General features: G+C 42.1%; 1 protein-coding gene across 4 annotated transcripts in view; it reads right to left on the reverse strand.

Moving 5' to 3' along the window:
* Window positions 1–13,231, reverse strand: part of ubr3 (ubiquitin protein ligase E3 component n-recognin 3) — a 325,538-nt gene that overhangs the window by 108,231 nt on the left and 204,076 nt on the right. The gene's annotated exons all lie outside the window — the stretch shown is intronic.

Consider the following 13,231-nt stretch of genomic DNA (forward strand, 5'->3'; position numbering starts at 1 on the left):
ACTGTAAGAATCGATATTCACTTGGTGCCGCTTGGACCTTTGTGTAAAGATTCAAACAAAACGTGCACTGGCTGGAAGTGTTTTAATATTTCCTTACTTTATAATTATAAAATATATTGTGTGTAGAAGCATTTTTTTTAATATTAAAGATTGTTTTTTCTGCAAAAAGGTTTCAAAATGCAAAAAATTGTAGAACATTATCCCCAAGTCATTAGCTTAATCCAACGAGGTCTCAAATGCAGTCTTAATCCTCTCTGCTGCTCAGAATAATGCAATTTAACATTGATAATTTTTTCTGCGTAGGTCGCCATCTGTTTCGTGCTGATAAGAGCTTCTATGCGACAAGAGAATTTTCCATTCTTCAGGCAGTTTGCTATGTTCACTGAACTTCCAAAAACTACCAGAGATGGAGCAAGAACTGGAAATTTCAGACCAGTGGCAAGACAGTTAAGAGCCATGGAACATGATTCAATTCACTATGGGAATACAAATGAGGGACGATGTGTTTACTTTATATATTAGTGATGTGATTAATAGAAAAAATTGGTTTATTAAGACCAATTAAGTTCCAAGGCAACCTTCAAATATTTACTGAACAATGCTGCAATTAATTGAAAACTTTATGAAGACCATCTGCTATTTAAAAGATTGTAAATGTGATTTCTGGGTGGGACATTATATTTAGAAACAATGTTGCTTCAAACATTCCTAAAATGTGCGGGCTAGGTGGATTGGCCATGCTGAATTGCCCCTTAGTGTCAGGGAGATTAATAAAGTAAATACATGGGGTTATGAAGATAGGGCTTGGGTGGGAATGTTGTCGGTTTAGGCTTGATGGGCTGACTGGCCTCTTTCTGCACTGTAGGGATTCTATGATTCTTCTATGATTCTAATGGGAAACACAACATCATCATTTAATGTTACACTGAAAATACTGGGACAAACTGCATATTTTGAAAACTTATCAGGACTGAAAACATTCAATTGTCAATCAAAGATAACAAATAGCATATATTTTCTACATGTGTTGAAAGATTTGATTGTGTCAAAGGTTAATTGTTTGACTGGTTTTGGAATAATTTCATTATTCATCCAACTTTTCAGTTGTTTTCAAAAATTGGGGAAAAAATGAATGGGTGCGCAAGAGGCAGCTTGAAGCTTTAAATAAAAGATACTGCATGTCACTCTTCATTCCAGCTAAAGTCAACATTAGGCAATACCATCACTTAAAGTCTCAAGTATAAGATGGGTCTGACAGCAGATACATTTGACTACACTTTTGCAACTGGACTATGAAAATCTCAATGTAGTACAATGTCGACGTGAATGTGAAATTGATACAATATAACTTATTTACACCAACTGTGGTTTACTTGTGAACTATAATATATTTTTAAAAAATCACAAAAAACACAAAATCTAACCATTGATGCTTTGACAAGCAAGCTATATTAGAGACTCAATTGTTACCATGGATCTTCATGCATTTCAAGATACCAAACTGATCAAATGTTTTTCTGTACTGCACAGTCTGAAATTGTGCAACCCAACAAAGTACAGGCAACAATGGAATCCGGACACTCCAAATTCAGCATGCTGCTACAGTAACTTAAATCTAAATACCAGAGTACTGTCATTAATTAGAAAAACTTAGATCAGGAGTGAGCCTCATTCCCAAACATCAAAACTCAAAATTGGTCTGATGAAGAGAGTCCTAGAAGTAGGGCAGCCTCAAAATTATTACCCTTGAATTAATTTTATACTTGACTAAAGGTTGAATATTGCAGTTACTTACAATATCAGGAGGAAGATTTAATATACTTGTCTGTCAATTTGATTCCCCCATGTCTCAGTTGGATGCAAGAATTACAGGCTCAAGTGCCAAGAAAGAAAGGAATAGGGACAATATTTTGCACATTGTAAAACAGGTCAAAGCGGTAGCCAATAGTTGAAGAGTAAAGAAAAGAAGTGAAGTAAATCCCAAGAGAGGAGGCATTAAGTTACCATTTATTATACCTTCCTAGAAGGTCTGACACAAACAATTCAGGAGCATCGATTCCAAAAACCCCATACAGCCAATTAGGAGCTGACTGCAAGAATGTTAAAGAAAACATCTGATGTTGTCAAAGTAAAAATTGCAAAGTGTGAGAATATCGAATTATATTTCTGTCCCATGTTCACAAGGGTAAAGTGTTCACATCCATGCTGAAAGAAATTTATTACACATAATCATTTTATTGGAGTCCTCTATAATATTACTTGTTTTTAAGCAACAGAAGAGAAGATTAACAGAGAGAAAAAAATCATTTTAAAAGAACCCTGAATGTTGGAGTCACCTTGAATGTTTTCTCTGCAATTAGAGTATACTTAAAATAAATTTTAAGAACTGAGGTAAAGAGCAACAAATGCTATGGCAAATTAATGAAAAATATTGTAACAGTCAAAACAGCTACTTGGCAACTAGAAATGTCCTTATTAAATAACCGTGTAAAATACTAAAATGCTGTTTTCATAGGTCAATGTGACATCATCTTTTATAGTATCCATAATGATTAAAAATTGTAAAAAGCAAATCATTTGATTCCTATCCAGAAATAACGTATATGCTCAACAAAGAAATTAGTCATAAGCATTTGGATAGTGAACAAAATTACTGAATGAAAATATAGAGGCCTCCAGTGACATCGTCATCAATATACAAGTCAATTTTAAAGGGTTTCCAAACTTATTTTTACTGGGGAACATACCATCAAAAGTCTGTGCAAATTGACAGTAGCTGAGTGCAGAGGCCACTTTACAAAAAACCCAAAGCAAAAATCTTCAGCCTCCAGTGCCTGGCCCCACCCAACCTGCTGGAACAAACTCTGCAGCACTGATTTCACATTCTTCTTAGAGTGCGAAGTGTTTGAATGACTTTTAGTTTTGGGAGCACCTGGACTCCACCACCTCCACTAGTCCATGAGCCCTCAGCTAACATCTGTGATTTTTTACAAAAGCTATGATTTCTCAGAATGTGATCTCTCATTCAGACCATGAAGCCAATTCCTGAAAACAAAAGAAGGTGGAAGAGAAAAAAAAGAGAGAAAATAACAAAGGTAAACTAGATGCAGTAAAAACAGTGTAAAGTGGCAGAGGTCAGTCTCCAGCAACAAAAACAGGCGCAGCAAAGAGAAACTGAAATTTTAATCAGCGAGTCATGGAAAGGAAAAAAAGACAACGGCAACAAAAGTGAAAAACAGTCACCATGTTTGAGGTAGGAATACTGGTATCAGAAAAGGAAAGATAGAATCATAGTAGGTCAAGAGAGAAGGAAGAGAATAATCTTGATGAGGCGTCACTTAAGCCATGAGCCAGCCAACAGTTTAAAAAGAAATCCTCAGGCCCCAGGTTGTCTTCCACTTTCTCACAGAAGTTAACAGCAAACCAGTTCCACAGTGTGCATAACACATGCACAGAGTTTGACAAAAACAGCAAATGTGCAACTAAAAAAACAAACCTCAGCCCTAAAGCCTCATTCCCATCCTCCTCTGTATTACCAACTCTTAAGAAAAGTGAGCATAAGGAGATCACCTAAGCAACAAGGATCCAGGTGAGCTATAAATTACTGCAACATTTACACACAACTCAATTTTAGCTAGTTACCAATAAGTCAGCAAAATGCCTAATCTATGGACTGCAGCATCAACAAGCTCCCCCCCCCGCGCCACCCCCCCCCCCCCTGACCCCGTCAACGGCCGCATGGGACCTTATATGGCACCGAACAGTCCCAGAAGGCTGAAATCTAAGGAAATCAGTTAAGAACTTTCCTGTGGCTACAATTATACCCAGCACAAAGGAAGCTGGCTGTGGTTTGTGGAGATGAATCATCTCAGCCCCGGGACATCAGAATGGTGCCCGAGATCCAGTGATCAACAGCTTTTTCATCAGTTTTCTTCCTTCCAAGGCTAGAAGTGGGGCTCTTCATTAATAATTGCAGGGCTCAGTTCCATTCACAGCTGAGATATGGTACCCAAAACAAACAGATAGAACAATCTCAGGGACTGCTGGATAGAAACATGCACAGAGGGATGTCATTCCATGCCAACTGATAAAAAGCTATCCAGCCTAAACCCACCTTCCAGATATTGGTCTATAGTCCTGTAGAATGTGGCACCTCAATATTTTCTAAATACATGGAAACATACATAGAAACTAAAAGCAGGAGTAGGCCATTCGACCCTGCTTCACCATTCAATCGGATCATGGCTGATCATCTAATTCAATGCCCTGATCCCGCCTTTACCCCATATCCCTTGATCCATTTAGCTCCAAGAGCTATATCTAATTTGTTCTTGAAATCACACAACATTTTGGCATCAACCACTTTCTGTGGTGATGAATTCCAGATTCACCACTCTCCGGGTGAAGGAATTTCTTCTCACTTCAGCCCTAAAAGGTTTACCCCTCATCCTCAAACTATGATCCCTAGTTCTGGACTCCTCCCACCATTGTGAACATTCTTTCTGAATCTCCCCTGTCTAATCCTGTTAGAATTTTATAAGTTTCTATGAGATCCCCTCTCACTCTTCTAAACTCCAATGAATATCATCCTAACCAACTTAGTCTCTCCTCATATGACAGTAGTGCCATCCCAGGAGTTAGCCTGGTAAACCTACGCTGTACCCCCTCCATAGCAAGGACATCCTTCCTCAAATAAGGGCACCAAAACTGCACACACCAATTGGCCTCACCAATCTCTATACAACTGCAGTAAAACATTTCTATTCCTCTACTCAAATTCTCTTGCTACAAAGGCCAGCATACCATTTGTCTTCTTTACTGCCTGCTGTAGCTGTGTGCTTACTTTTGGCGATTGGTGCACAAGACACCAAGGTCTCACCGAGTATCCACCTCTCACAATTTACACCCATTCAAATAATAATCTGCCTTCCTATTTTTGCTACCAAAGTGGATAACCGCACATTTAACCACATTATACTGCATCTGCCATGCATATATTCATTCACTCAGCCTGTCCAAATCACATTGAAGCACCTCTGCAACATCCTCACAGCTCATGCTCCCACCCAACTTTGTATCATCTGCAAGTTTGGAGATAATACATTTAGTTCCCTCATCCAAATCATTTATATACACCGTGAACAGTTGGGGTCCTAACCCAGATCCTTGCAGTACCCCACGCGTCATTACCTGCCAATTGAAAAAAGGCCTATTTATTCCAATTCTTTGCTTCCTGTCTGCTAGCTTTTTATCCATCTCAAGACTCTACCCGCAACAGATATCTTCACATTCTTTTTGACCACAGGCAAGGTTCCAGAAGACTGGAGAATAGCCAATGTTGGTCCCTTGTTTAAGAAAGAAAGCAGGGATAATCCAGAAAATTATAGGCCAGTGAGCCTGATGTCAGTAGTGGGGAAGCTTTTGGAGAAGTTACTGAGGGACAGGACGTATGCACATTTGGAGGAACATGGGCTAGTTAGTGACAGGCAGCATGGTTTTGTACGGGGAAGGTCATGTCTCATCAGCTTGATTGAATTTTGAAAAGGTGACAAAGATAATTGATGAGGGAAGCACTGTGGATGTAGTTTATATGGACTTTAGTATGGCGCTTGACAAGGTCTCATGGTAGACTGGTACAGTAACTAAAATCATATGGGATTCTGGGTGGGCTAGCTAGATAGATACAGAACTGGCTTGATCATAGAAGACAAAGAGCAGCAGTGGAAGGGTGTTTTCAGAATGGGAATCTGTGGCTAGTGGTGTTCCACAGGGATCAGTGCTGGGACATCATCAGTGCTGGGACCGCTGTTGTTTGTAGTATATATAAATGATCTGGAGGAAAATGTGGGTGGTCTGATTAGCAAGTTTGCAGATGACACAAAGATTGGTGGAGTTGCTGATAGTGGTGGGGATTGTCAGAGGATACAACAAGATATAGATAGATTGGAGACTTGGGTGCAGAAATGGCAGATGGAACTTAATCTGGAAAATTATGCGAGGTGATGCATTTTGGAGGATCAAATTTAGGTATGAATTATACTGTAAATGGCAGAACCCTTAGGAGCATTAACATACAGAGGGATTTGGCGTACAGGGCCACAGTTCCTAAAAGTGGCAACACAGGTGGCCAAGGTGATTAAGAAGGCATATGGCATGCTTGCCTTCATCAGCCAGGGCACTGGGTACAAGAGTTGGGAAATCATGTGGACAAGGATCTTGGTAGTTGCAGTGCAGACTTGCAGTGGACTGAGAAGATTGAGCATGTGGGCATTAGGAAAGAGGATGTGTTGGAGCTGTTGAAAAGCATCAAGTTAGATATATCGCCGGGACCGGATGGGATTTACCCCAGGTTACTGTGGGAGGCGAGGGAAGAGATTGCTGATCCTCTGGCGATGGTCTTTGCGTCGTCAATGGAGATGGAAGAGGTTCCGGAGGATTGGAGGATGGCGGATGTGGTTCCGTTATTCAAGAAAGGGAGAAGAGATGGCCCAGGAAATTATAGACCGGTGAGTCTAACCTCAGTGGTAGGTAAGTTGATGGAGAAGATCCTGAGAGGCAGGATTTATGAACATTTGGAAAGGGATAGTATGATCAGAAGTAGCCATGCCTTACGAGTCTGATTGAGTTTTTTGAAGATGTGACTAGACACTTAGACGGGGAAAGAGCGGTAGAAATCATAGAAATCATAGAAACCCTACAGTACAGAAAGAGGCCATTCGGCCCATCGAGTCTGCACCGACCACAATCCCACCCAGGCCCTCCCCCCATATCCCTACATATTTTACCCACTAATCCCTCTAATCTACGCATCCCAGGACACTAAGGGGCAATTTTAGCATGGCCAATCAACCTAACCCGCACATCTTTAGACTGTGGGAGGAAACCGGAGCACCCGGAGGAAACCCACGCAGACACGAGGAGAATGTGCAAACTCCACACAGACAGTGACCCAAGCCGGGAATCGAACCCAGTCCCCTGGAGCTGTGAAGCAGCAGTACTAACCACTGTGCTACCGTGCGGTAGATGTGGTTTATATGGATTTCAATAAGGCGTTTGATAAGGTGCCCCATGCAAGGCTTATGGAGAAAGTGAAGGGGCATGGGATACAAGGGGATGTTGCTTTGTGGATTCAGAACTGGCTTGCCCACAGAAGACAAAGAGTGGTTGTAGATGGGTCTTTTTCAGAGTGGAGGTCGGTCACCAGTGGGGTGCCCCAGGGATCTGTTTTGGGACCCTTGCTCTTTGTGATTTTTATAAATGACCTGGATGAAGAAGTGGAAGGATGGGTTGGCAAGTTTGCTGATGACACAAAAGTTGGAGATGTTGTGGATAGTGTAGAGGGATGTCAGCAGTTGCAACGAGACATAGATAAGATGCAAGACTGGGCGGAGAAGTGGCAGATGGACTTCAACCCAGATAAGTGTGTGGTGCTTCATTTTGGCAGGTCGAAAAGGATGGAAGAATATAATATTAAGGGTAAGACGCTTGGCAGTGTTGAAGAACAGAGGGATCTTGGGGTCCGCGTTCATAGGACGCTCAAAGCGGCGTCGCAGGTAGAGGCTGTGGTTAAGAAGGCGTATGGAATACTGGCCTTCATCAATAGAGGAGTTGAGTTTAGAAATCAGGAGATAATGCTGCAGCTGTATAGAACCCTGGTCAGACCCCACCTGGAGTACTGTGCCCAGTTCTAGTCGCCTCATTACAGAAAGGATGTGGAAGCCATAGAATGGGTGCAGAGGAGATTTACGAGGATGTTGCCGGGATTAAATGGTATGCCTTATGAGGATAGGTTGAGAGAGCTAGGTCTATTCTCCTTGGAGAGGCGAAGGATGAGAGGTGACCTGATAGAGGTGTATAAGATGTTGAGAGGTATTGATAGAGTGGGTTCTCAGAGGCTTTTACCCAGGGCTGAAATGGTTGTCACGAGAGGCCACAGGTTTAGGGTGCTGGGGAGTAGGTATAGAGGAGATGTTAGGGGTAAGTTTTTCACTCAGAGGGTGGTGGGTGCGTGGAATCGGCTGCCAGTAGTGGCGGTGGAAGCGGATTCGATGGAGTCTTTTAAGAGACTTTTGGATAGTTTCATGGAGGTTAGTAAGATAGAGGGTTATAGATGAGCCTAGAAGGTAAGGAAATTGTTCGGCGCAACTTGTGGGCCGAAGGGCCTGTTTGTGCTGTAGCTTTTCTATGTTCTATGCTGCAGTTATATAAAACCTTGGTTAGGCCACATTTGGAGCATTGTGGCAGTTCTGGTCACAACACTACCAGAAGGACGTGGAGCCTTGGAGAGATTCTTGGAGGCTGGGGGGGCGGGGGGGGGGGGGGGGAGAGACCTGATAGAGATCTACAAAATTATGAGAGGCGTTGACAGGGTGGATAGTCAGAGGCTTTTTCCAAGGGTGGAAGTGTCAATTTCAAGGGGGCACAGGTTCAAGGTGAGAGGGGGAAAATTTAAGGGAGGTGTGCGGGGGAAGTTTTTCACGCAGAGAGTCGTGGGTCCCTGGAAAGCTCTACCAGAGGTGGTGGTGGAAGCAGGCACATTAGCAACATTTAAGAGGCATCTGGATGAGTACATGAATAGGGAGGGAATAGAGAGATACAGGCCGAGTAAGGGCAGAAAGTCTTTTTTAATTTAGTTAGGGTATCATGATCGGCACAGACTTGGAGAGCCAAAGGGCCTGTTCCTATGCAGCACTTTTCTTTGTTCTTTGTAATTCCATGCACTTTAACCTTACATAGTTATCTGTTATGTGAGACCTTGTCGAAAGTCTTCTGAAAGTCTAAATAAACCACATCCCTGGTCAACTCTATCATTTACATCCTCAAAGAATTACAGCAGACTTGTCAAGCATGATTTCCCTTTGATAAATCCATGCTGACTTTGTCTGATTATGCCACTTCCCAAATTCTGTGCAATGAAATCCTTGATAATGGACTCAGGGAACTGTAGATGAGTGAGTCTAACGTCAGTAGTAAGGAAGTTGCTAGTTTTCTCTTTATCTCCCTTTTTGAATAGCGGGCTTACATTAGCTACTAACCAATCCATAGGAACCATTCCAGAGTTAAAACAATTTTGGAAAATCACCACCAATGCATCTATGATTTCGAGGGCCACTTCAAAGAACAATAGAGTCATAGTGTCATAGAGGTTTACAGCATGGAAACAGGCCCTTCGGCCCAACTTGTCCATGCCGCCCTTTTTTTTAAACCTCTAAGCTAATCCCAATTGCCTGCATTTGGCCCATATCCCTCTACACCCATCTTACCCATGTAACTGTCTAAATGCTTTTGAAAAGACAAAATTGTACCTGCCTACTACTACCTCTGGCAGCTTGTTCCAGACATTCTCCACCCTGTGTGTGCAAAAATTGCCCCTCTGGACACTTTTGTATCTCTCCGCTCTCACCTTAAACCTATGCCCTCTAGTTTTAGACTCCCCTACTTTTGGGAAAATATATTGACTATCGAGCTGATCTGTGCCCCTCATTATTTTATAGAACTTTATAAGATCACCCTTCAGCCTTCTATGCTCCAGAATAAAAGGTCCCAGTCGATCCAGCCTCTCCTTATAACTCAAACCATCAAGTCCCAGTAGCATCCTAGTAAATCACTTTTGCACTCTTTCTAGTTTAATAATATCCTTTCTATAATAGGGTGACCAGAACTGCACACAGTATTCCAAGTGTGGCCTTACCAATGTCTTGTACAACTTCAACAAGACGTCCCAACTCCTATATTCAATGTTCTGACCGATGAAACTAATCATGCTGAATGCCTTCTTCACCACTCTGTCCACCTGTGACTCCACTTTCAAGGAGCTATGAACATGTACCCCGAGATCTCTTTGTTCTGTAACTCTCCCCAACGCCCTACCATTAACTGAGTAAGTCCTGCCCTGGTTCAATCTACCAAAATGCATCACCTCACATTTATCTAAATTAAACTCCATCTGTCATTCGTCAGCCCACTGGCCCAATTGATCAAGATCCTGTTGCAATCGGAGATAACTTTCTTCACTGTCCACCATGCCACCAATCTTGGTATCATCTGCAAACTTACCAACCATGCCTCCTATATTCTCATCCAATCATTAATATAAATGACAAATAACAGTGGACCCAGCACTGATCCCTGAGGCACATCACTGGTCACAGGTCTCCAATTTGAAAAACAACCCTCTACAACCACCTTCTGGCTTCTGTCATCAAGCCAATTTTGTATCCATTTAGATACCTCACCCTGGATTCCGTGAGATTTCACCTTATGCAACAACCTACCATGCGGTACCTTGTCAAAGGCCTTGCTAAAGTCCATGAGGACCACATCAACTGCACTGCCCTCATCTACCTCCTTGGTTACCCCTTCAAAAAACTCAATCAAATTTGTGAGACATGATTTTCCACTCACAAAGCCATGCTGACTGTCCCTAATCAGTCCTTGCATCTCTAAATGCCTGTAGATCCTGTCTCTCAAAATACCTTCCAACAACTTACCCACCACAATTGTGAAGCTCACTGGCCTGTAGTTCCCAGGCTTTTCCCTGCAGCCCTTTAACAATACAGCCCACCAAGCCTGCGCCGATACGCGGTTTCTATCCCTCTGTTCTCTTCCTGTTCATGTATCTATCAAGATGCGCCTTGAACGTTGCGAATGTGCCTGCTTCCACCACCCTCCACTGGCAGTACGTTCCAGGCACACACCATTCTCTGTGAAAAACTTTCCCACACGTCTCCCCTAAACTTGCCACTGCTCACCTTAAACCTGTGCCCTTGTGTAGTCAACCCTTCCACCCTGGGAAAAAGCCTCTGATTATCCACCCTGTCTATGCCTCTGATAATTCTGTAGGCTTTTATCAGGTTGCCCCTCAGCCTCTGTCTTTCCAGTGAAAGCAATCCAAGTTTATCCAACCTCTCCTCATACCTAAAACCCTCCAGACCAGGCAACATCCTGGCAAATCTTCTTTGCACCCTCTCCAAAGCATCCACATTCTTCTGATATGGTGGCAACCAGAACTGCACGCAATATTCCAAATGCGGCCTGATTAAAGTTTTACACAGCTGTAACATAAAATTTGGCAAGTTATACTCCCTTCCCCGGCCAATGAAGACAAGCATGCTACATGCCTTCTTGACCATCTTATCATGTGTGTTACCACTTTCAGGGATCTGTGGAACTGTACGCCCAAATCCAAGTTTATGTCAATACTCCCAAGAGTTCTGCCATTTACTGTATAATTGCATCTGAATTTTATGTTCCAAAATGCATCACCTGCATTTGTTTGGATTAAACTCCATCTGCCATTTCTCTGCCCAAGTCTGCAATCTATCTACATTCTGCTGTATCCTTTGACAATCCTTGTCACTATCTGCAACTCCACCAATTTTTGTGTCATCTGCAAACCTATTAATCAGATCACCTACATTTTTCTCCAGATCATTTATATTACTTCCTTAAATACTGTGCGATGAGGATTATCAGGCCCTGGAGATTTATTCGCTTTCAATGCCATTAATTTCCCCAAAACCATTTCTCTACTAATCCTGATTCCCTTCAGCTCCTCATTAAAACTTGTGTTTCTCAGAATTTCCGGTACATTATTCATGTCTTCCTTTGTGAAGACAGAAGCAAAGCAAAAATAAGGTTCCTCAGCCATTTCTTTGTTCCCCATCATGAATTCCCGTTTCTGACTGTAAGGGGCCTACATTCATTTTTGTCAATCGCTTTCTCTTTACATACCTATAGAAACTTTTGCAGTCAGTTTTTATATTCCCCGCTAGCTTACTTTCAAACTCTATTTTCCCCTTCTAAATCAATCCCTTGGTCCGGCTTTGCTGAATTCTAAACTGCTTCCAATCCTCAGGCCTATTGCTTTTTCTTGGCAATTTGTATGCTTCTTCTTTGAATATAATACTATCTCTAATTTCCTTTGTAAGCCATGGTTTTGCCACAGTTCCCTTTCCACTCTTACGCCAAATAAGAAGCGGGGTGGGGGGAACACGTTCAGCAAGTGAGTTCCAAAGCTCACTGCTTTGGGTCAAAAAGATATTCCTCAACCCTGCTCTTATCCTTCCACCAATTACTTTGAATCTCTTTCTTCTGATGGCGCTGGTACAGAAATTGGTTCTTCTCACCCACTATAACAAGGCTCATGATAATTGTGTACACATTAATTGAATATCCCCTCGGTCTTCTGGATCGGCCAAGGTTGTTCCAAACAATCTTGGCCGATCCAATCTCTCCTCATAGATAAAATTCTCCATTCCAGGCAAATTTCAACTCTTCTCTGTAACCTCTCTAGCGCAATCACATTCACAATCAGGTGACCAGAACTGCACACAATACACTCACTACGGTCTAATTGTTTGATACAGTTCGAGTAAAAGCACCTGACTTTTACACACTAGGCCTCACCAATAAAGGAAAATATCCCATATGCCTTCTTGATCACCTTATCTATCTGTCCTGCTACCTCAGAAATCTATGGACATGTAATCCATTGTTCTTCTACATTTCTCAGAACCCTACAATTTATTGTGCATTCCTGTGCCCTATTTGTCCTCCTCAAATGCTTATCTCAAACTTCTCCGTTTTGAATTCCACATGCCAGTTTTCTGTCCACATGACAAGTCCACTGATATCTTCCTCCAGTTACAGCTTTCTTCCTTGCATTGAAGTAATAACTCTGATCACTGAACAACTCCTGCATTGTCTCAATTTTCAAGCCTTCGTTTCATTGACCTTTCATTCTTGCTTACTAATTTTCTGCCTTCAATTTCCAGATTTGCTTCTCTTCCTTCAGGTTCCCATCCCCTTGAGATATCCTAAATCGAACTGAAAAATAATTCACTTTCCATCACCATTCCCACCCCCCAAAGAAAAACCTGCTCCAGCATAATATAAAAGCAAATTAATGTGGATGCTGGAATCTGAAACAAAAACAGAAAATGCTGGAACATCTCAGCAGGTCTGACAGCATCAGTGGAGAGAGAACAGAGTTAATGTTCAGCCCACCTCACCTTCCAATTAAGCATGTTACATCTTCCAGACTTAACACTGAGCTCAATAACTTCAGATGGTGAACTTTCCCCTCTACCTTCACCTCATTTTTATTCTATCCACTTATTTTCATTTCTTCCATATTCATTTTTCCACCCCCTATTTTATCCCACTTCCCATCTTTTTCCTTTTACCCCCGTCTCCCCTTTCCCCCATCCCACTACTCTAGGACCATCTG

This window comes from Mustelus asterias, chromosome 14 (genome assembly GCF_964213995.1).
Source record: "Mustelus asterias chromosome 14, sMusAst1.hap1.1, whole genome shotgun sequence".
NCBI classification, from domain to species: Eukaryota; Metazoa; Chordata; class Chondrichthyes; order Carcharhiniformes; family Triakidae; genus Mustelus; species Mustelus asterias.